The 25,648-nt window shown below is 47.1% G+C and overlaps 1 long non-coding RNA gene across 2 annotated transcripts in view; it reads left to right on the top strand.

The window, feature by feature from the left end:
- The window catches only part of LOC144767945 (uncharacterized), a 306,510-nt gene that overhangs the window by 95,657 nt on the left and 185,205 nt on the right, over window positions 1-25,648 (top strand). The window contains exon 5 of one of the 2 annotated variants that reach the window (XR_013598391.1): window positions 11,766-11,875. The exons of the other annotated variant lie outside the window; for it this stretch is intronic. This is a non-coding gene — a long non-coding RNA (uncharacterized LOC144767945). The remainder of the gene's footprint in view (window positions 1-11,765; window positions 11,876-25,648) is intronic. 2 annotated transcript variants of the gene reach the window in all.

The following is a 25,648-nucleotide window of genomic DNA, read 5'->3' as shown; positions in this document are numbered from 1 at the left end:
CGGATTCTGGAAGAATCGGGGAAGCCGTTAGCGGACATACTAACACTAGGGCGCACCAAGGAGCTTCCAAAGGCGTGAGCTGCCCACAGGGAGGCCGCACTCCAAGCACCGGTAAAAGCAGAACCGGTCAACAGAGTACTGGTGAAATCGCCAAAAAAGTGGACCAAGAAAGGAACGGGGAATGCCACCTCGGCACCGCCGAAGACATGTGGATACTGTGGAGGAATGCCACACTCAGCAGCAGAATGTCCGGCCAAAGGAAAGCGGTGCTCGGTGTGTGGACGCTACAATCCACTTTGAAAAGGTATGCCGATCAAAGCGATATCGCAAGCCCAGACAGGTGGTGAACACGGTACCGGAAGGGGACCCGAGTCCGAGTGACATGGACGACGATGAGGACGAGGAGAGAATGGTGCATAAGGTACATATGATTGGCACAGCAACTCGGCCAGCACGACGCCTACCACAGTGTGGGATCCATATCGGGGCCCATGAAGTAATGGCGGTAGTTGACACTGGCGCCACCATCAATCTAATGGCGTCTGCCCTACACCAAACTCTAAGCCCGCCGCCAGTGCTAATCCCATCAGCCATCACTGTTTTTGCCTATGGACAAGACACGCCTCTCCGGATCCGGGGAAAATTCCGGACCACCATTTCACATGGCGACCGGTCTGTTACCACCAACATATTCGTATCCGAAGATGGACAAGGAATGTTGTTAGGATGTCGAGCGGCCGAGGACCTGGGAGTTGTGACATTCGCCTTTGGCGTTCATCAAGAATCCATCCAACAACTACTGGCAGAATTTGAGGAAGTGTTCCAAGGAATTGGAAGATTCAAAGGGAAGGAGGTGCATTTGCACATTGATCATATGGTCCAGCCAGTTGCTTTGCGGCACCGCCGAATAGCATTTCATCTACGTCCATTGGTGGAGGAAGAACTCAGGAAACTAGAAGTGGCAGGGATAATAGAAAAAGTGACCGGTCCCACCCCGTGGGTTTCGCCGATAGTAGTCACAAGAAAACCCAAACAACCGGGAGCGGTGAGAATATGCGTGGACATGCGACTTCCCAACATTGCAATCAAGCGCGAACGCCATATCACGCCCACGATAGATGATCTAATAGGCGAAATGGCAGGAGCTAGTTGGTTTTCCAAACTGGACCTGAGATCAGGATATCACCAACTAGTCCTAGATGAGGAATCGCGAAATATCACCACGTTCTCCACACACTTGGGGCTACGGAGATATACCCGCCTCAGCTTCGGGATATCCAGAGCCGCGGAAGTTTTCCAAAACGTAATACAGGAACTCATAGCGGACATCCCAGGAGTGATAAATGTCAGTGACGACATCATGATTCATGCCATAACTGTTCAAAGAACATCACAGTCGTCTGACCCAGGTGCTACGAAGATTGAGAGATGCCGGACTCACCTTGCACCGAGAAAAGTGCGAATTCCTAAAAAGAAAATTACAATTTTTTTGGTACACCTTCTCGATTGATGGAGTAAACCCTGACCCAGACAAGGTGAAAGATATTAAAGCAGCTGATCCTCCCATGACTGTCACGGAAGTTCGAAGCTTCCTGGGAATGGTAAACTATTGTGGCAGATTCATTCGCGATTTGGCCAATTTGACATTGCCGCTAAGAGAACTTACCAAGGATGCTACCCCGTGGAGATGGGGCCTGGAACAAGAGAAGGCGTTTCACGACATCGAGGAAGTGCTGTCCGAGGCAACCACACTTGCGTTCTTCGACCCGAGGAAGCTAACACTCGTGGCTGTAGATGCCGGTCCCACAGAACTGGGCGCAGTACTGATGCAGAGACAGCGAGTGGAAGAAGACTGGACACCAGTAGCATTTGCGAGCCGATTGCTCACAGAAACGGAGCAAAGATACTCCCAGATTGAAAAGGAAGCAATTGCGATACATTGGGGCTGTCGCCACTTTCATCTCTATGTCTACGGGAAACCGTTTGTAGTGGCAACAGACCATAAACCGCTGGTGGCCTTATTCTCTGGAACATCATCTAAGCCTCCTCCGAGAATCGAAAAATGGATGCTACATCTTCAAAACTACAACTGCCGAGTAGAAGACCAGCCGGGATCCAAAAACCCGGCTGATTATCTGTCACGCCATCCCCGAGCGGCGACTCGAGAAGAGATGGAGGACGCCGCTGACACAGAGGAATACGTGAGGTGCATCACTGCTCGCTCCTGCCCACTACCAATATCCATGGAAAAACTGGCGGAAGCCACTCAAAGAGATGACTGTCTTCAGAGAGCCATTGCTGCCGTGCGACATGGCAATTGGCATAAAGCCAAGGAGGAGTGGAAATTTCTGACCAGTGAGGCGCAACGAATCATGGACAGTCTGTATCATGTGAGAGAGGAGCTAAATGAGGATAGCACTGGGTGCCTGCTGAGGGGTCATCGGCTGGTGATACCCTCATCCTTAACTGACCATGTCGTTCAATTGGCTCATGTCGGCCATCAAGGCATGGTCAAAACGAAGTCTCGTCTTCGCATCTAGGTGTGGTTTCCACTAATGGATGACCTGGTTGAATCCATGGTCCGATCGTGTGCGGCCTGTCAGACAGCTGGAGAATTGCCTAGACCAGCTCCCGTCGCTGTGGAGCCTCGGCCAAAGTCACCGTGGGAATGTGTCAGTCTCGATTTTGGAAGTCTACCAGATGGCCGCCACACCCTCTTAGCCATTGACGACCACTCGAAATATCCTGAAGTCGAAATTATTTCCACTCCCAGTGCCGCTGAGGTCATTCCTAAGCTTGAGAAAATAATGGCTGCTCATGGACTGATGAAAGAGTTAAAAACAGACAATGGCCCTCCTTTTCAAGGCCAAGAACTATCCAACTACCTAGGGGCTTTGGGCATCCAACATCACCGAATCACTCCACGATGGCCCCAGGCCAATGGCGAAGTAGAAGGATTCATGCGAACTCTTAACAAGGTGATCCGAATTGCGCATGACAAGGGGCAATCCCTCAAACTGGGGCCCTGTTCACATTTCTCAGGAGCTATCGCCAGACACCTCACACCACCACGGGTGTTGCTCCCGGACACTTGATCATGGGCCGGGTAATTGTAGACTCCATCCTTCGCCATCCACAATGGCAGCCTAAGCATCCCAATGATGACCTAGTGGAAGCCCGGCGCAGAAAGAAGCATACTCAGGTCAGCCAACGGAGAAGGGCCGGGGCATCTTGCCTTGTAGTGGGGGATGTCGTATTACTCAAGAACAGGGTCACCAGTGAAAAATTCCGCCTGCCCTATGAGCGAGAACCGTGGACAGTCGTCAAAGTCAAGGGAACTCTAATAGTTGCCACCAGAGGAAGAGAGACTGTGACTCGGAATGTTTCATACTTCAAGAAGTACCAATCTAGAACTGTCAGGGCCTCTTCCACACCAGTAGACATTGATTCCCCCGCCAGCGCCCCCGGCAGGGGCGGTGCCAACGGCAGTGATCTCATGGATGTGTCCATCCCGGTGGAAGGACTCTCAACTCCTGATGAGATGCCCAGCCACGATCTGGAAGCAGGGAATATGAGTCTCGACACCCCAGGAAGTGAACCGGAGCACGTGACTGAAGAGGTCCCACCAAGTCCTGATGCAGCGGAAGTCCCAAGCCGCAGCACTACCCAAAATCGGCTGCGGAGGAATCCTGCGCCCTCCAGTCGTCTGAGAGACTATTTCACGTAAGACTGTTCTGATTACTTATATGTCTATTTGCAAGAGTTGGCATATTGCTGTGGCCAGCAATACACTGTGAAGATTATCTGAAAAACACTGTTCTGAGACAATGACACTTTGTTTTTTTTTTTGGTTGGGGAGGAATGTTGTGTTTCCGCCTGTGGCGTTACAGGCGTGCCCCGCCATGCTCACGTGACGTATACTAATAAAAGATGTCACGTCCGCACGTACGCCAGTTGGTGACGGCGGAGTGATCGAGTAAGTAGCAACCTTAGTGTCCCGGTCAATTCATTCTAGGCCTTGCAATATAGGTGTAGCTAACACACACCACACATAGTTCCCGGTGCCCCCCGACCTGGGAACACAACAGAGAGCCTCTGGGGCCAGACCAAGAAGGACCAGTTCCTGAAAGACCAGGACTGAATGACTTATACTGCCTGGTGCAACCAGAATTATACTCTTTTCAAGTCAGTGCCTTCCCCGGTTTTAAGTTAGGACATCTGGTCACCCCTATCTCCAAGGACTTTTGCCATTCATGTGACATTTCAGAGTCATTCAAATACTGGGAATCTTTCACCAGGACTTCGGATTAAATGCTAATTATTCAAAATGTAATATGAAGAACTAACCAAATATAATTCAACTGTGTACGTCAGCCTCAGCATTATTTTCAAAATGCAGTTCCGCTTAACCCCCATCTATTCCAGGAAACACAAAATAAGTTCCACAGTGTTTTCAGTCTGTCACTTTCCCAGGAATTTCGCCAAGTTTGGTTTGGAATTTCCAAACCCTCTCTGCCCACAGTCCACCCCCAAAAAATGAAAACTATTTCTGCTGCTTTCGGATTTTTCCGGGGTCCGGCAGCACGTCTCTTGTACCGAGCCTTTCTTGAACCCAGATGATGCATCTCTCATCCTTCCTAAGCACGATAACACAAAAGGAAAGCAGCCTCTGCTGAAGGGCCGCAAGAAGAGGGTGGGCCCCACATCTGAGCCCATGCACGGGGCTCAGATGTGGGGTTGCTGTTACCTTATCGTGAAGGGAAGGTCTGGGACATTCCATCCTTAGGTTTGCCCTAATTTCTTTACTGAGAGATTGGCGGCTCATGCTCGCCACATACACCACCACTTTCTTCTCCGGGATCCACTCTGCGGAGCATGGTTGATAGATCCTGTCTTGGTTGAACATGTCACTAGTGGCATTGTCTCCCTCAGCAGGGTCTGAACAGGTTGAATGTGGGTGCCAGTCTTGTGCCTCATCGGACAAGGCTTTGTCATCCTCAACATCACCCTCACCTGTATCGGGGAACCCCTCTTTGGGATCGAAATCCATTGAGATGTCATCGCCCATTACTCCGGGTATTTCTTCCTACCGGTAGGGTGCATCCTTAAGCGTGCGCGCACTCTTGTGGAAGACTTCAGTCAAACACCTAAAGCCTTCCAGGTGCCCCCTGTTATGCTTGCCGGCCTTGCGTGTGGGGACTGAGGTCATCCCACTAGGCCCAGCCCCTCCGCCCCCCGGTATGCCTCTGTATACATGGGCTGACAGTTTGGCAACACTCTTCTGCAGAGGGGCAAGCTCTATGATATGGCTATGAGATATGGCTTGGGGAAAGAACTTATCCATCTCTACAGGAAGGTGTCATTGTGGGGACCAAACCTCCTCATAGGCACATGAGGGTGCATAGTTGTGTTCTCTCTGGGATTGCATCTTCTTTAAGGGTGAGAGCACCAATACATCCTAAGGTATATAAGTGGGCAGCCCCCTCGCTGGTGCTTCGAAGTGGTGTGCAAGGCAGTAACCAATTTCAGGGGTGTACGCTGCTTGTCTGCACCACACAAAAGTTTTAATTGGGCTTAGCCCTGTTTGTCTTACTGCCTCTGTGGTGTCAGGTGAGGGTTGGAGAGAGGAAGCACACAGCGGGAGTACACTTCACCTCTCTTCAGCGGTATGTGCTGCCGGAGCGCTGACAGAGCTGCTCTGCGGTGTGATGAATGGGTTAGGAGGCGCGAAAGAGTGCCACGTAGCGCACCAGCGCGGTACTAGGTAGACACGCTTGGCCAGTTTGCCTACCGCGTGTGGAGACTGAAGCAAGGAGGCTGTAACTAAAACAAAAAAAGCGGATGAAAACTCATGTAGAAAGGCAACGCTATACCAGAAATGCCCACTATCACTCTAACTGTAGTCAGGAAGGAATCTATAGGCGACTTAACTGACGTCGTGCAGTGAAGAAAGAGGAAGGCCTGCGATGTGTTGTGTTATATAGACTATTGGACTGTTAATAGATTGGACTATTGGTGACCATGGGTGCTTCCTGTGGTTCATGGAAGTTGTAGTATTGTCGCTGTGTTGTTTTTACTTTTACCTTTGAACTTGCTATTTATAAAGAGTGAGGAAAGTTATGCATAACATCACCTCCTATCCTGCCATTGAATTCCCATGTCTGGAAGAAAACTGTGTTTATGGCCCAGGTTGTATCTAAAGAGTTAGACTCTTAAGAGGCTGCATCCTCTCTGCAAGGCTGTCCACACAGACTATACACCGTGCCAAAATCCGATACTTCTACAAGTTCTACTATAGGAAGAATGTCTTTTCTACGTGCATGTGCAACTATGACAAGTTGTAATACACATGCGCAGTTGTAAGTGGCTGTTACTACACATACGTCTTGTTCCACGCATGAGCACTTGTGATTCATCATATCGTGCAAAGCGCACTTGATCATGATCAAATTCCTCTTAACCGATGCACGTGCTTCAGTGCCGCCTGTCCAGGGGAATAACAGTGTCTGTGGTCCCTGCTGTGCCCTCTGTGCTGGACTCACACAGGCTGGCTCAGGAAAGTCTACACTCCGTGTCTCGCTCCTCACAGGTTGTGTTCTCTCTCTTTATTCATTTATGCTTCGCTATGTAACGCAAACTTTACCCAGAGGTGTCAGAGCACTTTACAATAGAGCAAAGTAAGTTGCATGAGGCATAAGAGGATTATGGTAGTAGGTAAAACTACTTATATGTACAAGTTACTCTCACTGCCAAACCGCTCCTCCCTTTCCACCAGCTGGCTACCATCTGCGCCAGGCTGCCCCTCCCTTAGGCTGTCTACTCACTCTGCCAGACCTCCCTTCCTTCTCCACCAGCTGCCTACCCTCTGTGCCTGGCCATCCCTCTCCATTGGCTGCCTTCCCTCGGTGCCAGGTCGCACCTCTCTCAGGCTGTCTTCCATCTGTCAAAAAGGAGGAAATTTCCCATGATAATAATTAAAACCTATACCTGTGATTGTATCAGAAATTAGACCAATTATGTAAAGTGGTTACCACTGCATACAATGCTTTAACACAACTTTTTTCTGACTTGAAAAACTTGATGCTAAGGGGAAGCACAATTGAACACGAAAGCCAAAGAAAGGGTGCAAATATTAAGTTGAAAATATTGGCCTGGGTTTGTTATAATCAATGTGCGATTGAATTAGACAAGTTTTTAGTCTTTCATGTATTTTTCTTGTCCAGATTATGCAGGTCATAATTTGTGTATATTGTATGTGGAATGTTTGTGATATTGTGCTGCTTTTAATTTGAATTGTGGAAATTGATATATATATATATTATTGTTTGTTCATGATATGAGAAATTGTAAATGAACTTTTCGAAAAATTCATGTACATGTATAATCTTTTAAAAATATTTTTTATCAAAAAAGCCCAAGGCTTACAAATAAAGATACAAGTTTTTCAAGTCAGAAACAAAGTTGTGTTAGAGAATTGTATGCAGTGGTAACCACTTTACATAATTGGTGTAATTTCTGATTCAATCACAGGTATAGGTTTTAATCATTATCAAGGGAAATTTCCTCCTTTTTGGTAGTAGTACTTCTTTTCCCTTGGTTCATTTAAGGGGTTCCTCTCACATGTTATAGATTGTATTGAACAACCGGTTGGTTGGAGAGGCGTGTGTGTCTCGTATCTCTGATACCACTTGTGCCTACCTTAAAAACCTAATAGAGGAGACAGTGGAATTTAAAGTATGGAGAAATTAAAAACGTTTGGTTTTTCAGAAGACCAATTCAATCGGTTAATAAATCAAAACCCACGTAATGGTCATTCTAAGGTATTAAACAACAATAGCCATGAACAACTTATCAAGATACTGAATTTAAAGAAAAAACTAATTCGGACAGAATTACATGCAGAATTCTTGATAAACTACTTGAAAGAGGGTGTAATTCCTATTGGGCTTCAAGTAAGGAATGAGCCAGGTCTATTCATAGATAATAATAAATTCATTGAAGTATGGACTCATATTGCAAACCGGTGCAGCCGGGATTGGCTGATTTTAATTATAGAAACAGCACACGAATTATTAGAGCTAGAGAAACAAGAAATAGAAGGATTAGAAAATCAGCTAAAACAGAGTCCTGCTTTAGATGAAGCTAAGAAAAAGATAGAAGAACTTAACACAGAAGCAGACAGTTATAGAGAGTACCTTTCTAACAACAAACTCAAGAAATTCAAAAAGGATGTAGAAAGGTACAGTATTGATGGAGTATACCCTTATACTAATAAAGAATACTTTGAAAACAAGAAAAAACAAAGATGGGAAAAACCATTACAACATAAACCTATATACTCGAGAGGGGGGAGCAAAAGCATCACCTTCTCATAAACCTCAGGCTCCAGCAGTGAGGAGGAACAGGAGACAGTACAGGGAAATAGAATGGGTCCCATGTTTGAACGTGAGTCTTTTTTGGGGAGGCGCCCAAATCGGGGTCAGAGACCATACAGGGGCTACAATCGTCAGGGGACTGGGAGGAACCATCAACCTCGGGAGGGGGGTCAAGAATACTTGGCCACCAGAAACAAACAATACTGGAGATGATGGAATTCCCTATAATTAACCTATCCCAGAAAACACTAAATAGTGAAGAAGAGGAGGTGTTAAAGAAGGGATTTAGTTTTGCCCCTACCAATGAGTATAATACATTTGAGATGGAGCGGGACCTTAGAAAGTTTTTTAGAAAAGTATGTTTAAACAGATTTTTTGGGAACAAGGTATATGTTCCACCCACTAATATATCAGGACTAAAACCTACTTCCACTTTCACTCCAAATCTGGCTCAGGTAGATAAAAATATAGAAATCTTTGAAAAAATGGTAGAAATAGAGATTAAGAACATGCAAAAAACAGTCCACAAACGTCACAACAACAATCTATCCAAAGAACAAAGACAAGCCCTCTCATCCTTACAAAACGATGATCTCTTAACGATCAAACCGGCTGATAAGGGTGGGGGGGGGTTGTGATCTTTGATACTCCTAAATATGAACAGAAGATGAGGGCTCTACTTAATGTCAAGGAACATTACCAGCGAATCAAGTTTCAGGAAATTAGTCATCTCAAAAAAGTGGTAGTTACTCTTTTAATAAAGGGGAGGGATGAAGGAACAATCTGTGAAAATGAATATAAATTTTTAATGAATGCACATCCGGTGATTCCCGCAATATATGGAGTTCCAAAAATCCATAAAAATATTAAAGAAACACCGATGCGACCTATAGTCAGCAGCATTGGTTCAGCATTGGAACCACTCAGCAAATATGTTGACTGTTTTTTAAAACCTATAGTAATAAAACAGAGATCTTACCTTAAGGACCCGGCGCACGCCATTTCAGTATTCGAAGGGCAGGGCTTCAACAGGGTGACCCAGTTGCTGGTCACCCTGGACATTGAAGCCCTATATACAAATATCCCTCAGGATAACACCATTGGAGTGATTTCAACTCTATTAGAGGGGGAAGACCTCGGAGAAGGCAACAAGGAATTCATTATGGCATGTATTAGATTAATCCTCAAACGTAATATATTTCTATTTAAGGATGAATTATACATTCAAACGAAGGGGACCAGCATGGGGGCCTCTTGTGCCCCCAACTTGGCATACCTTTATGTAGGGAAATTCGAGCGCCAGCACATCTTCAACAAATTAGCCCCATTCTTTGAGAATGTTGTGTGCTGGTACCGTTTCATTGATGATATCATCTTCATCTTCAACGGTGCCAGCACACAACTATAGGACTTCCTCGAGTGGATCAACTTGGGGGACCCCAATCTTAAATTCACAGCCAAATACAGTAATGAAAGGGTTGAATTCCTTGATATTATGATCAAAAGCGGCGAAGGGGAACTGCAGGTGGAATTATATACGAAGCCTACAGATAAAAACTTCATACTACAATATACAAACAATCACCCCCGTTCGCAAAAAAATAATATACCCTTTGGGGAGTTCCTCAGACTGCAGAGAAATTGTACCACATTAACAGACTTTTATCATCATGCAGAAATTATGAAGACCAAATTAAAAGCTAGGGGCTATAATAATAAGTTGATTAAAAACTCGATATAACGAGCCAGATTTTATGATAGGGAAAGCCTTTTAGACATCAATAGAAAAAAAGAGAACAATATGACAGGAAGATTAGTATTCGTAACCCAATATTCACACATAAGCAATCAAATCAAAAATATTGTCAACCGCAATTGGAGAATATTGAACCATGGCAATGATATACAATTGCAAAAACCACTGTTCTCCTTTAGGAGACATAAAACGATACGCAACTCGTTAGTGACAACTTACAAAACACCAACAAGCAGACAAAATACCATAAATGGTGGACCTGCTAAAGGGAATTATAAATGCGGGAATTGTTCCATTTGCCCGCATTGCCTGGAAGGCAAGGAATTGGCATTTTCAGGCAGAAAACTAATAGCAAACACGTTAAATAATTGTCGCAGTAAGAATGTTGTGTACCTAATAATTTGCCCATGTGGATTGGGGTACGTAGGCGAAACAAGTAGAGAGTTGTGCACACGTATCTTAGAACACAAATCTTCTATTAGGACCAACAAATTAAACGCGCCCTTAACGGAGCATTTTAAAAAAGAAAACCACAGCTGTGAAGATGTTACTTGGTACATCTTAGAAAAAATAACAATTGACAGACTTGGAGGGGACATAGATCAAAAAAGGAAAAGGCAAGAACAGTGGAATATGTGCCATTTGAATACGGTAGAAAAGGGCTTGAACTCAAGGGAGGACTGGGTGAAAATCATACAGATGTGAAACCGATGAAATAAAGACAATATAGGGGCAGCGTGGAATTTCGAAAATTCATCCCCTGTCTGTATTGGGATAGTCTGTGAATAAAACCAGACAAGTTAGAGGGACTAACAAAAAACAGGACGAGAAGAAGGTTCGAATAAATAAACTCAAAAGCTTTCTACCAATCAGAAAGCCTGAGACTGGATACTCCTAATGCAGGGAGATCACGTGTCATAAGGAACCAATAGTAGCAGGCTTAAGAAAAAGGTTTGTGAGACTGATGATGATGATAGAAAGCACGTGATAGAGAACACCAATCAGAATAATGGTAGATAAAAGACCTGGTAGTTGGTCGCCTAATACACCTTCAAAGAAACAAACCTGGGCGAATTGATGTGCAGGAGCACCGCGGAAACACCGGACTTGAATATCAGATACATAACAACTACATTAATAGAATAGAGAGTCCCTGCTCTAGAGATGAAGGGAGAATATAACCTATGGATCGATGTTCCCATTACAGCACAAGCCGGGATAGCGGAACAAGCTGAGGGATTTTTGCACGACGAAACTTAGCGCGGAGGGGCAGCTAGAATCACGAGCAGCCAGCGCAATTGGGAATATATGTGAAACAATAAGGTAAATCACAGATAGACGTAGGGAGATTGCCATTTGGTATTAAAAAAATGCTAACATCTCTAGTAACATCCGCCCCCCCCCCGTTTCTCCTTCTTTTATTAATACAGCATACATATGATAGCGGGGTACGGAAGACCAGAAGCACACCTTAGTAGTTGTCAATACTGAAAACAAGATAGATGACAAAGAGTTGATGGGAGTGTATAATTTATGTATTTTATTAAAACTTTCATTTCTAAAAACATAGCGATAGAATGTTTAAAAGAATCGATCTATAACTAAGATTGAGGGACTATAATTTTTTGTTTCAGAGGTCGCAATTTAAATTGGTTTAAAAGCTGAAAATGCACAAAAATGATAAGAGCGAACTGATGGCAGCACAATCCAGCAGCTAGAATTTAACCTAAAGCAATTAAAAGAGGTGAGCAGGCATTTGTAATGTCCAGGAGTTACTCAATAAGAAATAAGCTGTCTTTGAAAAAGAGGGGGAAGTCGGGGGATATGCTGAATTACATAACAGCCCAATGCAATCAGGAAGGAGCCAATAGTATAGTTGCCTACAGGCAACACAATTATAAATTTAATGTAAACTCCCTCAATTATGATACTGTGAGCTAACTAAAGACTCGTGAGGGAGCACCCAGTGAGGGAATCCCGCCCATTACCTAGGAGGTAGGAGAGAATCATAAGAGAAATGGGAGATCACAATAGAAACAGGACACGCTTTAACCACAAAATGTGCTATGGGGGGCGTGAAGTCGACCTCTAAATGTTTGAGGGGTTGATCATAGACTATGTGCACGTACCTATAGTAAGTAAAAGTGGCCAAATGGATTAGCCATAAAATGTAATTTGTATATAATGTGAAAATATAAATATGTATGACGAGTATTGATGGATTGTACTTGCATTTATTTGTTTTAAGGTAGAGAAAATAACCATTGAACAAGATTGGGGACAACTAAACTATCTGTATGTCTTGATAAAGGTGGTATCAAATTAATACAAAGCGCCGAAACGCGTCGACGCTAAGGGGAAGCACAATTGAACACGAAAGCCAAAGAAAGGGTGCAAATATTAAGTTGAAAATATTGACCTGGTGTAGGAGAGTAGGGTCTGCAATCCTATGATCACCCAGATTTTTGCTTTTTGCTGCACTGGTTTACGACTTTCCCTGGCTGTGGGCCTGCTAATCAGACCCACAGCCTAGCTGTTCTCTCTATCCAAATTGTACTCAGGTACTGAATTGGCACTGGGCCCTCTCTAAGTCCCTGTACCCAGGGCTGAGGTACCCAGAAGTCTCCCAGGGGCTGAAGCATGTATTATGCCACCCCTGGGCTGACTAACTAAACTGACACAACTGGCTGCACGACAGCTGGGGCAAGGTGGTGTACTCACCCTTTGCTTTAGATATAGGATACCTATATCTAACCCTAAAATGGACACACAGATCTCCTATCAGTCACTCCTATGGCAGGCCTTAACAATCCTGAAGGCAGAGTGCTTGGAATCGTGTGAGATGGTGCTCTGGCATGAGCTGAGCCTGTCTGCGGCTTTCGGGATCCATCCCTTAGCCGTTTCCATGATATCGCATACCATATACTCTTAAGTGCATTATAATCCTCGCGGTTATATGCCAACTCTGGTATCGCTTTATCAAAACATGTCGAGTAAGGTGTCATACGAATTGGAATACTAACCCCTCGCCAATTCTGGCGACGGGGTTAGCATTCCACCCTTCTAGAGGGACACGACATGTATGTAACCCCTAACCCCGGTTAAAGTCAAACAGAGCCTCAGCTCCACAAAATGGATGCTGCCACCGAGACACAAGTCTGCCCTCCTGCTGCTGGGAGTCCTCCCAGAGCAGGAGATAAGGACAAAGGGTTTCCTGCCAGGGGCGGTGCCAGCACCGTCCCAGACAGGGTTTTGTGTATTGTAGGTAGGCAGGGCTTTAGAGGAAGGTGACTGCATGTGGCACCCCGGTGCTCACTGTGCATAGGCTGGCTGGAACCAGTTCCAGGGTCACTCCAGACCCTGTGCTGGGGAAAAGCCCGCCAAGGAAGTGGGTGTAACCACCCCCCTCCTGGTCCCACCCCTAGGGCAGGACTTAGTCGCGTGCCAGCCCCTTTTTACAGGATAAAGGTAGGAACTGGCCCCCTTCCAAATCAGATCATCTTTGAATCCTGAAACTACTTTCCACGAAAGGAACTCAAGACTTCTTCCTAAGATTTCTCCCTTGTGACTAAGGAGTAGTCACCCTGCATCCGCAGGCACCATCTTAAGAACACTGCGGTCTGCTGCAAGTCTCTCCTCCGGATCAAGACTGCCCAGCTCGACGAGAACCGGCTTCCCTGGCACCTCTGACCTCTACCCACCTCTACAGCCCAGCTGAGAACGGTGGGTGCGACGAGACCTCAAGGGACCGGCCATCTGCAAGACTGCACGACTTCTTTCCAGCAAGCCCGCCGAGTGAATTCCTGGTGAGTGCTTTGGGGTCCGAGAAGCCCCGACCCTGAGCAGCTCCAGCACCGAAGTGCAGCCCCCCAGCATCTCCACGATCTGCGTGGGGCCCTTCTGCTTTTGACTGCTCACCGCGTTGTTTGGCTACTAGCCCGCTGGCTTGTGGCCTTCCCGACGACGCCCGACGACATTTCTGCTGCTAGTCTGGTTGCTCCAGACTGGCCCTTGCTTCCCTCCATCGGAGAAGTACCCTGGACCCTCCTGGTCCGCCCAAGAAGCCATTTTAGGTCCACCGCGTGGGCCTTGCATTTGCCAAGACTGGTTGCCCAATCCTGGGTCCAGCGACGTCGACAGCAAGAACCTTCGTGGGACAGCTCGCACCTCCATCCTGGTCGCCGACAACGCCTCCTGGTCCGAGAGACTGCAGAGCCCAGCAGCGCCCACTCACCTGACTGCGGTGACTTCGCCCGGTGCCATCCTGGTGCCCCCTTAATCACTGGCTAGTGATTCAAGAACTTGGTCCCCTCTGCTTTCAGGTTTTCTTCTTCCTTGATCCAGGCTTGGATCCATCGAACTTTTCTTCACTGGTCGCCTGCCAGCAACTTCTTCCTTCCAGGCTCCTGGTCCGGCAACGAGATCCCCGACGTCTTTTCAGACCTATGCAGCTGCAGCCCCTGGGCTAGGTAACTTCGGCACTTCGGTGTCCCAGCATAGCCTCACTATCCTAGGGTCAGGATCCACTGTCGTTTTCTTCCTACCAGGTCGGGTTCGCCCGTGAACACTAACTTTGCCTTTACTAGCTCCCATAGACTTTGTCCCGCATCCCGCGTGAGAGTGCACACTCTGCACCCGAGTCCCCTAGGCCTCCTAGAAGTAATCTAACGATTCTAAAGTCAAGTCCTAGCGAGTCCAAAGCCTATTAGTACTATACTTACCTGCTAGTAATTTCGCATTCCACTTTTTAAGTATATGGTTTTTCGTGCCCCTCGGGCATTTGTGTATAACGTGCTAACTTAAGTATTTTCATAAGAGTTTTGTTGTGTGCTTAGCACCCTGTCCTCATAAAGAGTACAGGGTTGTTGTGATTCTAATAAATACATTGTTTATTTTCATAACACTTGTGTGGTGTCCTTTCACTGGGTGTTCAAGGGGTAATGTGATGGTAAAACAGCTGGCTTAACACGCCCTCTAGAGTCTTAGCCTTAGACTGCTCGTATCCATGCTACTAGGATAGCTGGTCTATAAGGTTGACTTACAACCAATCCTCAATAAGGGTTGTTTGGACTGATATATAGTGATCACTAGAATAGTGAACACTGCACATCAGGCCAACTTCTCACATTGGTGAGCAGCGGTTGGGATTTGAGCTTGCTGTTGTTTTACCACACATGCCCTAAGAATATCTTGTGAAAGATCACATAAGTACTAAAGGTACATATAACTTAGCTTAGAATACTCTGAGTTCTACTGAACCAGCTGTTGTAGCTCCTAGGGCTTAGCACACCCTAAACTACAACTCTAGCAAGGGATCAGTAGGCAAACTTATAGTGTAGGTAAGTGCACCACTTACACCTCACTAGAAAAGCATGTCTACCCAGGGAGATTCTACTGAGACTCCCCTGGTCAGTGTTGACCCTCCACAGGTCACTTCAAGATATGCAGCTCTCAGTTTCCAGGAGATGAGACAGATCTGTGTCTCCAGAAAACTGAAGCAGGGGTCTAACCCCACCATTCCCTTTCTGATAGGTCTCTTAGAGACATATGATGCCAGAAAGCTTTCTCAGTTACATGAGAACATGCCAGCCTTAGAGGGAACCTCTGGGGATCCAGATCTCCCCAACATTGCTACTGCAGTTGAGGGGGAGGATCAAGAGGAACTCTCTGGGGATGAGGTAGACAAAGGTCTTGAGGTAGTCAGAAGGCTAACCAGGGCCAACTTAGACTTACTTGGGCTAGGATCTGGGGGACCCCCAGTACTAACCCGAAGTGGGCCTAACCTTGGAGTTAGGAGAGATAGATCTCTTTCTAGGGACTCCAATAGATCTCTGCACTCTAATGCCTCTTCTCAGGGGAGAAGGAATCCTCCACAGAGGAGATTTACTTCCCCTCAGAGAAGGGAGCATGAAGCTAGGATGAGACAAGCTGAACTGAGGATTGAAAGGGAAGAAATTGCCCTGGCCAAAGAGAAGCTTGCCCTGGCAAGAGAGCAGCAGATGAGTGGGTTAGCTCCCACTGGTGGCAGCAATCTCCCAAGAGATAGAGAGAAGGGTTTAGATACTAAACACCTGACTAAAATAGTGCCCCCCTTTAAGCAAGGGGATGATATCCAGAAATGGATGGCTGCTCTGGAGAGGGCCTGCACTGTGCAGTGCATTCCCCAGAGTCAGTGGGCAGCTATACTGTGGCTCTCCTTTGATGGTAAAGGGAGAGATAAGCTCCTCACTACAAGAGTAGAGGATGCTAACAATTACCAGGTCCTGAAGAATACACTGGTTGATGGGTTTGGTTTAACCACTGAGCAGTACAGGTTGCTGTTCAGAGACACCCAGAAAACTCAGTCTCAGGACTGGTCTGATTTTGTGGATTGTGCCACTAAGGCTTTGGAGGGCTGGTTGCTGGGTAGCAAGGTTACAGATTACACAGGATTGTATAATCTAATGATGAGAGAGCAAAATGACCAGAAGTCTTCACCAGGTCCCCAACAAACCAAAGAGGGTGGGGGTCAGGCTTCCCAGAAGAAGAAGACTCAAGAAGGCCAGTCAAAAAGGTGGTGCCAGTACTGTAAAAGTAAATCTCACTGGTTTAGTGAGTGCACCAAAAGAGGAGGACAAACTCCTGCCACTACAGCCCCTAAGGCAACTGCACCCCCTAGTACAGTCAGTAGTGGTAGTGTACCTCCCAAGGCATTAGTTGGGTTAACCTTGGGTACTGAGGGGTCTGACAACCTAGTTGGCACACTCACTCAGGCTGTCCTTGTCTGTACAGGGGATGTGGATATGTCCCCTGAAATAAGTCCCAATACTTTGGGCAAATACAGGCAGACACCTTTGATTAATGGCAAAATGGCTCAGGCCTATAGGGACACTTGTGCCAGTGTCACCATGGTGACACCTAACTTTGTGGACCCTGGACAGATCATGCCAGGTACTGATTTCCTGGTGACCAATGCCAGCAATGTCACTACTAGTCCTAGTGTGGCAATTGTGGCTTTCTCCTGGGGTGGAGTGAAGGGACAAAAGAAAGTTGTAGTCAGTTCAGACCTCCCAGTTGATTGTTTGTTGGGCAATGATTTGGAGTCATCACAGTGGTCAGAAGTGGAGCAGAGGACTCACATGGAAATGTTAGGCTTGCCAGCACATGTGCTTGCTGTGACTAGGTCACAGGCCAGAAAATGCCCCACTGAACAGGTGCTGGATCCTGAAATGATGGACCAGACACCTCCCAAGAAGAAGAGCAGTAAGGGTAAGGCTTCGCCTTCCCCCTTGCCCCAGGTTGAGGATCAAGTCTCTGAGGAGGCTGATCTGGAAGAGCTGAGGGAAACTGAGCCTAAAGAGCTTGAACTTGATCAAGTTGAGTTTCTGGGCTCAGGGGGACCCTCCAGAGCAGACCTGGGGAAGGAACAGTTGAGCTGCCCTTCCCTTGAACCCCTCAGACAGCAGGCTGCTGCTGAGGCTGCAGGGAATGCCATAGGTGCCCACAGGGTATACTGGGAAGATGGACTCCTGTACTCTGAGTCAAGAGACCCCCAGCCTGGTGCAACCAGGAGGCTGGTCATCCCCTTGTCTCTGAGAGGTTTCCTTCTCACCTTGGCCCATGAGATTCCCCTTGCAGGTCACTTAGGTCAGACAAAGACTTGGGACAGGCTTGTCTCACACTTTCACTGGCCCCATATGAATGAGAATACCAAGGAGTTTTGTCGCTCCTGTGTCACTTGCCAAGCCAGTGGTAAGTCAGGTGGCACAACAAAGGCCCCCCTCATACCACTACCTGTGGTGGGGGTCCCCTTTGAAAGAGTGGGGATTGACATTGTTGGTCCAATGGAACCCCAGACAGCATCAGGGCACAAGTTTATACTGGTGGTGGTGGACCATGCCACCAGGTATCCTGAAGCTATTCCCCTGAGGACCACCACAGCCCCTGTGGTGGCAAGAGCCCTAGTTGGAGTGTTCTCCAGAGTGGGTTTTCCAAAGGAGGTCGTTTCTGACAGAGGTACAAACTTCATGTCAGGATATCTGACTGCAATGTGGAAAGAGTGTGGTGTGAACTACAAGTTCACCACACCCTATCATCCACAATGCAATGGGCTTGTTGAGAGATTCAACAGGACCCTCAAAGGGATGATTCATGGACTACCTGAAACTCTTAGGAGAAGATGGGATGTCCTGATCCCCTGCCTCTTGTTTGCTTACAGAGAGGTCCCACAGAAGGGGGTTGGCTACAGCCCTTTTGAGCTTCTGTATGGGCATCCTGTAAGAGGACCCCTGTGTTTGGTGAAGGAAGGATGGGAGAGACCTCTCAAAAAGCCTGCAACCAACATAGTGGACTATGTACTGGGTCTCCGCTCCAGGATGGCTGAGTATATGGAAAAGGCATCTAAAAACCTTGAGGCCAGCCAAGAACTTCAAAAAGCTTGGCATGACCAAAAGGCTGTTCTGACTGTGTACCAGCCAGGACAGAAGGTGTGGGTGCTGGAGCCAGTGGCCCCAGCAGCTCTGAAAGACAAATGGTCTGGGCCCCACACCATCATTGAGCAAAAGGGAGAGATTACCTACTTGGTGGACCTTGGAACTCCCAGGAGCCCTCTCAGAGTGCTCCATGTTAACAGGCTCAAGGCATATGTTGACAGGAAGGACATGAGCTTGCTCATGGCCACAGATGAGGGACAGGAGGAAGAGAGTGACCCTCTCCCAGACCTGCTCACTCAGAATCCTGATGATGGATCAGTTGATGGTGTTGTCTTTTGTGGCAGCCTCTCTGAACATCAGCAACAGGATTGCAGGCAAGTTCTGCAATCCTTCAGACATATGTTCTCTCTGACACCCAGCCAAACTGATTGGTGTACCCATGACGTTGACACTGGAGACAGTCTGCCTGTCAAGAGTAAAATCTACAGACAGCCTGATCATGTTAGAGACTGCATCAAAACTGAAGTGCAGAAAATGTTGGAGTTGGGAGTCATTGAGCCCTCAGATAGCCCTTGGGCTAGCCCAGTAGTTCTAGTGCCAAAGCCTCACACCCAGGGTGGTAAGAGAGAGATGAGGTTTTGCGTAGACTACAGAGGCCTCAATGCAGTCACTAAGACTGATGCCCACCCAATACCAAGAGCAGATGAACTTATAGGTAAATTGGCTTCTGCCAACTTCTTAAGTACATTTGATTTGACAGCTGGGTATTGGCAAATCAGGTTAGCTGAGGAGGCCAAACCCAAGACAGCATTTTCTACCCCTGGAGGGCATTATCAATTTGTGGTAATGCCCTTTGGACTGAAAAATGCACCTGCCACCTTCCAAAGGTTGGTGAATCAAGTCCTCACTGGGCTGGATGACTTCTGTGCAGCATATCTAGACGATATTGCTGTCTTTAGCTCCACCTGGGAGGATCACCTGGTCCACCTGAGGAAAGTGTTAGAGGCCCTGCAAAAGGCAGGCCTCACTATCAAGGCCACAAAGTGCCAGATAGGGCAGACACAGGTTGTATACCTGGGCCACCTTGTAGGTGGAGGCCAGGTTCAGCCACTGGAGAGTAAGATACAGGCCATCAAGGACTGGACTCCTCCAATCACCCAGACTCAGGTTCGAGCTTTCTTGAGCCTGACTGGGTACTATAGGAAGTTTGTCAGAAATTATGGGTCCATAGTGACCCCTCTTAATGACCTGACAAGCAAAAAGATGCCAAAGAAAGTTCAGTGGACAGCAAGCTGTCAGAAAGCATTCAATGACCTAAAGCAGGCCATGTGCACAGCACCTATCCTAAAGAGTCCAGATTACTCCAAGCCATTCATTGTCCAAACAGATGCTTCTGAGTTGGGTGTGGGGGCTGTTCTGTCTCAACTGAATTTTGATGGTAATGATCAGCCTATTGCTTTCATTAGTAGGAGGTTGACACCCAGAGAGAAAAATTGGTCAGCTATTGAGAGGTAGGCCTTTGCTGTGGTCTGGGCCCTGAAGAAGCTGAGGGCCTACTTGTTTGGCACTCACTTCACCATTCAGACAGACCATAAGCCCCTCTTGTGGCTAAATCAGATGAAGGGTGAAAACCCCAAACTGCTTAGGTGGTCCATTTCCCTACAGGGGATGGATTTTACAGTGGAGCATAGACCTGGTACTGATCACAGCAATGCTGATGGGCTCTCCAGGTATTTCCACTTAGAGCAAGAAGACTCACCTGGTCAAGGTTAGTTTATTGTCCCAAAGTTTGGGGGGGGGGGGTCATGTAGGAGAGTAGGGTCTGCAATCCTATGATCACCCAGATTTTTGCTTTTTGCTGCACTGGTTTACGACTTTCCCTGGCTGTGGGCCTGCTAATCAGACCCACAGCCTAGCTGTTCTCTCTATCCAAATTGTACTCAGGTACTGAATTGGCACTGGGCCCTCTCTAAGTCCCTGTACCCAGGGCTGAGGTACCCAGAAGTCTCCCAGGGGCTGAAGCATGTATTATGCCACCCCTGGGCTGACTAACTAAACTGACACAACTGGCTGCACGACAGCTGGGGCAAGGTGGTGTACTCACCCTTTGCTTTAGATATAGGATACCTATATCTAACCCTAAAATGGACACACAGATCTCCTATCAGTCACTCCTATGGCAGGCCTTAACAATCCTGAAGGCAGAGTGCTTGGAATCGTGTGAGATGGTGCTCTGGCATGAGCTGAGCCTGTCTGCGGCTTTCGGGATCCATCCCTTAGCCGTTTCCATGATATCGCATACCATATACTCTTAAGTGCATTATAATCCTCGCGGTTATATGCCAACTCTGGTATCGCTTTATCAAAACATGTCGAGTAAGGTGTCATACGAATTGGAATACTAACCCCTCGCCAATTCTGGCGACGGGGTTAGCATTCCACCCTTCTAGAGGGACACGACATGTATGTAACCCCTAACCCCGGTTAAAGTCAAACAGAGCCTCAGCTCCACAAAATGGATGCTGCCACCGAGACACAAGTCTGCCCTCCTGCTGCTGGGAGTCCTCCCAGAGCAGGAGATAAGGACAAAGGGTTTCCTGCCAGGGGCGGTGCCAGCACCGTCCCAGACAGGGTTTTGTGTATTGTAGGTAGGCAGGGCTTTAGAGGAAGGTGACTGCACGTGGCACCCCGGTGCTCACTGTGCATAGGCTGGCTGGAACCAGTTCCAGGGTCACGCCAGACCCTGTGCTGGGGAAAAGCCCGCCAAGGAAGTGGGTGTAACCACCCCCCTCCTGGTCCCACCCCTAGGGCAGGACTTAGTCGCGTGCCAGCCCCTTTTTACAGGATAAAGGTAGGAACTGGCCCCCTTCCAAATCAGATCATCTTTGAATCCTGAAACTACTTTCCACGAAAGGAACTCAAGACTTCTTCCTAAGATTTCTCCCTTGTGACTAAGGAGTAGTCACCCTGCATCCGCAGGCACCATCTTAAGAACACTGCGGTCTGCTGCAAGTCTCTCCTCCGGATCAAGACTGCCCAGCTCGACGAGAACCGGCTTCCCTGGCACCTCTGACCTCTACCCACCTCTACAGCCCAGCTGAGAACCGTGGGTGCGACGAGACCTCAAGGGACCGGCCATCTGCAAGACTGCACGACTTCTTTCCAGCAAGCCCGCCGAGTGAATTCCTGGTGAGTGCTTTGGGGTCCGAGAAGCCCCGACCCTGAGCAGCTCCAGCACCGAAGTGCAGCCCCCCAGCATCTCCACGATCTGCGTGGGGCCCTTCTGCTTTTGACTGCTCACCGCGTTGTTTGGCTACTAGCCCGCTGGCTTGTGGCCTTCCCGACGACGCCCGACGACATTTCTGCTGCTAGTCTGGTTGCTCCAGACTGGCCCTTGCTTCCCTCCATCGGAGAAGTACCCTGGACCCTCCTGGTCCGCCCAAGAAGCCATTTTAGGTCCACCGCGTGGGCCTTGCATTTGCCAAGACTGGTTGCCCAATCCTGGGTCCAGCGACGTCGACAGCAAGAACCTTCGTGGGACAGCTCGCACCTCCATCCTGGTCGCCGACAACGCCTCCTGGTCCGAGAGACTGCAGAGCCCAGCAGCGCCCACTCACCTGACTGCGGTGACTTCGCCCGGTGCCATCCTGGTGCCCCCTTAATCACTGGCTAGTGATTCAAGAACTTGGTCCCCTCTGCTTTCAGGTTTTCTTCTTCCTTTATCCAGGCTTGGATCCATCGAACTTTTCTTCACTGGTCGCCTGCCAGCAACTTCTTCCTTCCAGGCTCCTGGTCCGGCAACGAGATCCCCGACGTCTTTTCAGACCTATGCAGCTGCAGCCCCTGGGCTAGGTAACTTCGGCACTTCGGTGTCCCAGCATAGCCTCACTATCCTAGGGTCAGGATCCACTGTCGTTTTCTTCCTACCAGGTCGGGTTCGCCCGTGAACACTAACTTTGCCTTTACTAGCTCCCATAGACTTTGTCCCGCATCCCGCGTGAGAGTGCACACTCTGCACCCGAGTCCCCTAGGCCTCCTAGAAGTAATCTAACGATTCTAAAGTCAAGTCCTAGCGAATCCAAAGCCTATTAGTACTGTACTTACCTGCTAGTAATTTCGCATTCCACTTTTTAAGTATATGGTTTTTCGTGCCCCTCGGGCATTTGTGTATAACGTGCTAACTTAAGTATTTTCATAAGAGTTTTGTTGTGTGCTTAGCACCCTGTCCTCATAAAGAGTACAGGGTTGTTGTGATTCTAATAAATACATTGTTTATTTTCATAACACTTGTGTGGTGTCCTTTCACTGGGTGTTCAAGGGGTAATGTGATGGTAAAACAGCTGGCTTAACACGCCCTCTAGAGTCTTAGCCTTAGACTGCTCGTATCCATGCTACTAGGATAGCTGGTCTATAAGGTTGACTTACAACCAATCATCAATAAGGGTTGTTTGGACTGATATATAGTGATCACTAGAATAGTGAACACTGCACATCAGGCCAACTTCTCACACCTGGGTTTTTTATAATCAATGTGCGATTGAATTAGACAAGTTTTTAGTCTTTCATGTATTTTTGTTGTCCAGATTATGCAGGTCATAATTTGTGTATATTGTATATAGAATTTTTGTGATATTGTGCTGTTTTTAGGTCTCGACTATTTTATCCCGCAGGGATAAATAGACGAGAGTATAGTAGGCAACCAAGCTCTGAAACCATCGCGGATTGCGTCCAGTTCATGTGGTGCACTCGTGCGGAACGCACGTCTACATCAAACCCATCATCCTCCCTCCCACAGGCATCTGAAGCTTCTGCAGCGTGTGCTCGGCCTCAGGCATTTACCCAAGCATGCGCTCTGCCTCACTTTTCCTCTCCTCTAATTACATCCATGCTGTTTCACTTTCACGGCCGCGAGGCCGTGCTCTCACTTCAAAGGAATGTGCACCCCACCCCCGCAATGCCGAGAGCATTTCCCGGCCGCTTTTTATTTCATTCCCCCAAGCCGCATCTTGTTCCTCGCACACTCAATGGTGAACGTGCATGTTGCGTCTCTCTTGCCCCCTCCTGATTTCCACGTCATAAAGTAAGTGCCTTTAACTTGTTTTTTTTTATTTTGGATCCATTTCACTCCAGTCTCTTGCCCCCTCGTTCACTATCCCTCCTACATTTCCCCATTCCACCCCATCTCTGCCCTCCCCATCTCCCATCCAATCCTCTTTCTCACCCACCCGATTTTCTTCTCCTAAACCCCGTCCACGTTTCTTCCGCCCCTCTCTCTCCTCCTCCCTACCTCGCCAACCCGTTATCCCCCCCGCCCCTCTTTCTTTCTTTCTATCGGCATTTCCCCCAATAGCTTTTTAGTGGCAGGCTGTTGTATCTTATGCCGCTTTTACTTTGCCAATCCGCCAGGCTCCGGTTTTGGTTCGTGGTTTCTAAACGTTTAAAATGCTTTTGTCACAAGTTCACTCATGCTACTGCTCTTGTTTTAGAATTGAAGATGTTGGGTTTACTTTTTGTGAGATTCATGGAGTAGTGGTAAATGTAAGAACTTTTGGCCAGGCTATATGACTGTTGACTTGTATGGCAAAGAAGTGATCTTTGGACAAGACTTCTAGGTTGTCACATATTTCAAGGAAGCTTCTAGAGGAGGCAACAGACTTATTCTCCAATGAGACTTTGAAGTCCTAAGTTACTAGGAGGAGGTTGTGGTGAAGGGTAGGCATCTGAAGCTTCCCCCAGCGTGCGCTCGGCCTCAGGCATTCAAGCGTGAAGCTTCCCCAGCGCGTGCTCAGCCTCACTTCTCCTCCCCCCTAATTCACCCCTGCTGTTGATTCCCGGATGCTTTTATTTTCATTATTCCCTTGTTTTTGGCACCACACAAATCTCAATATTTAATGACCTGGTGATTATTATTGTTTGTTCCCGTTACAACCGAGCTATATTTACATTTTGCCATTAGGTATAAAAAACCACAAACATCTTAAAAACTTAAAGGCAAGCAGGACTAGTGTTGTATAGACTAACGTTCTAGCAGTTTATTTTAAGGCCCATATGTCAACTCATACATCAAGTGTATATCGTGTTGTGTGACTAATGGCATTCTGGGACCCCCTCCGTTATATGACTCACTAATGTGGTCTGATCTGTCGGAGTCTCCCTCTGTTGGCTGAAATGACACTTCACCACCACAGCACCACTCAGCACCACCACAGCATCACTCAGCACCACCACAACACCACTCAACACCACCACAGCACCACTCAGTTCAGTTCAATAAACTTTATTTCGATTAAAAAAGGAATCATAAAAGTATAAACAAATTATAAGAAACATTACACATTACACAAATAATTTAAAAAGACCATACAGTTATATTGACCTCCATAAAACATATTATATGTCCAGATTAAACTTACAATACATTTGGGGTACATTTAGGATAAAAGGTCACGTATATCAACAAAAATTATTGTAAAGTGCATGTGCAATCCATATGAATACTAATCTATACACTGATTTACTAAATGTAAATCGAAAGATAATCAGTGATTACCAATAATGCTGATCAATATCGATTTCTGATAGTAAGCGCCTGTCTAATAAAGCTAAGCACAGCACTACATATAACTGGAGTTGATAAGGACAATAAGTATTCATATCCCTCTTTGTAGTAGCGAGATCCAAGAGTTAACAAGACAGGCTTAATAAATCGGTTTCTTGGATCTTTATACAGGGTACAAAAAAGAATGAGATGCAGAGTGTCTTGCGAAACTTTGTTGTTACAAGGGCAAGGAGGTAGTCTCTCACACCACCCCGCTTGCTTTGGAAAAGCAAAAAGAAAATGCAATGTGTTAAGGCGAAACCTAGTCAAGTAAAAGCGCCATTGGGTATGCATAATGTATGATAGATAAGGCTGCTGCTACAGCCTTCCCCTATCATATACCACACTCTCACCATTTCTCAACACACCCAACCTGGTGCGATAGGCCTCTTTAATTGTTAGTTTGGTCTCCTTACCAACAGTTTTGGGGTTTAGATAAATATGACCCAATCCTATCTTGTGAAAGGTTTCCCTGACATTTAGTAACCATGGGATCTTCGCAGGATAA

This window comes from Lissotriton helveticus, chromosome 1_1 (assembly GCF_964261635.1).
Source record: "Lissotriton helveticus chromosome 1_1, aLisHel1.1, whole genome shotgun sequence".
Lineage (NCBI taxonomy): Eukaryota > Metazoa > Chordata > Amphibia > Caudata > Salamandridae > Lissotriton > Lissotriton helveticus.
This window is presented reverse-complemented; position numbering and strand designations above follow the sequence as displayed.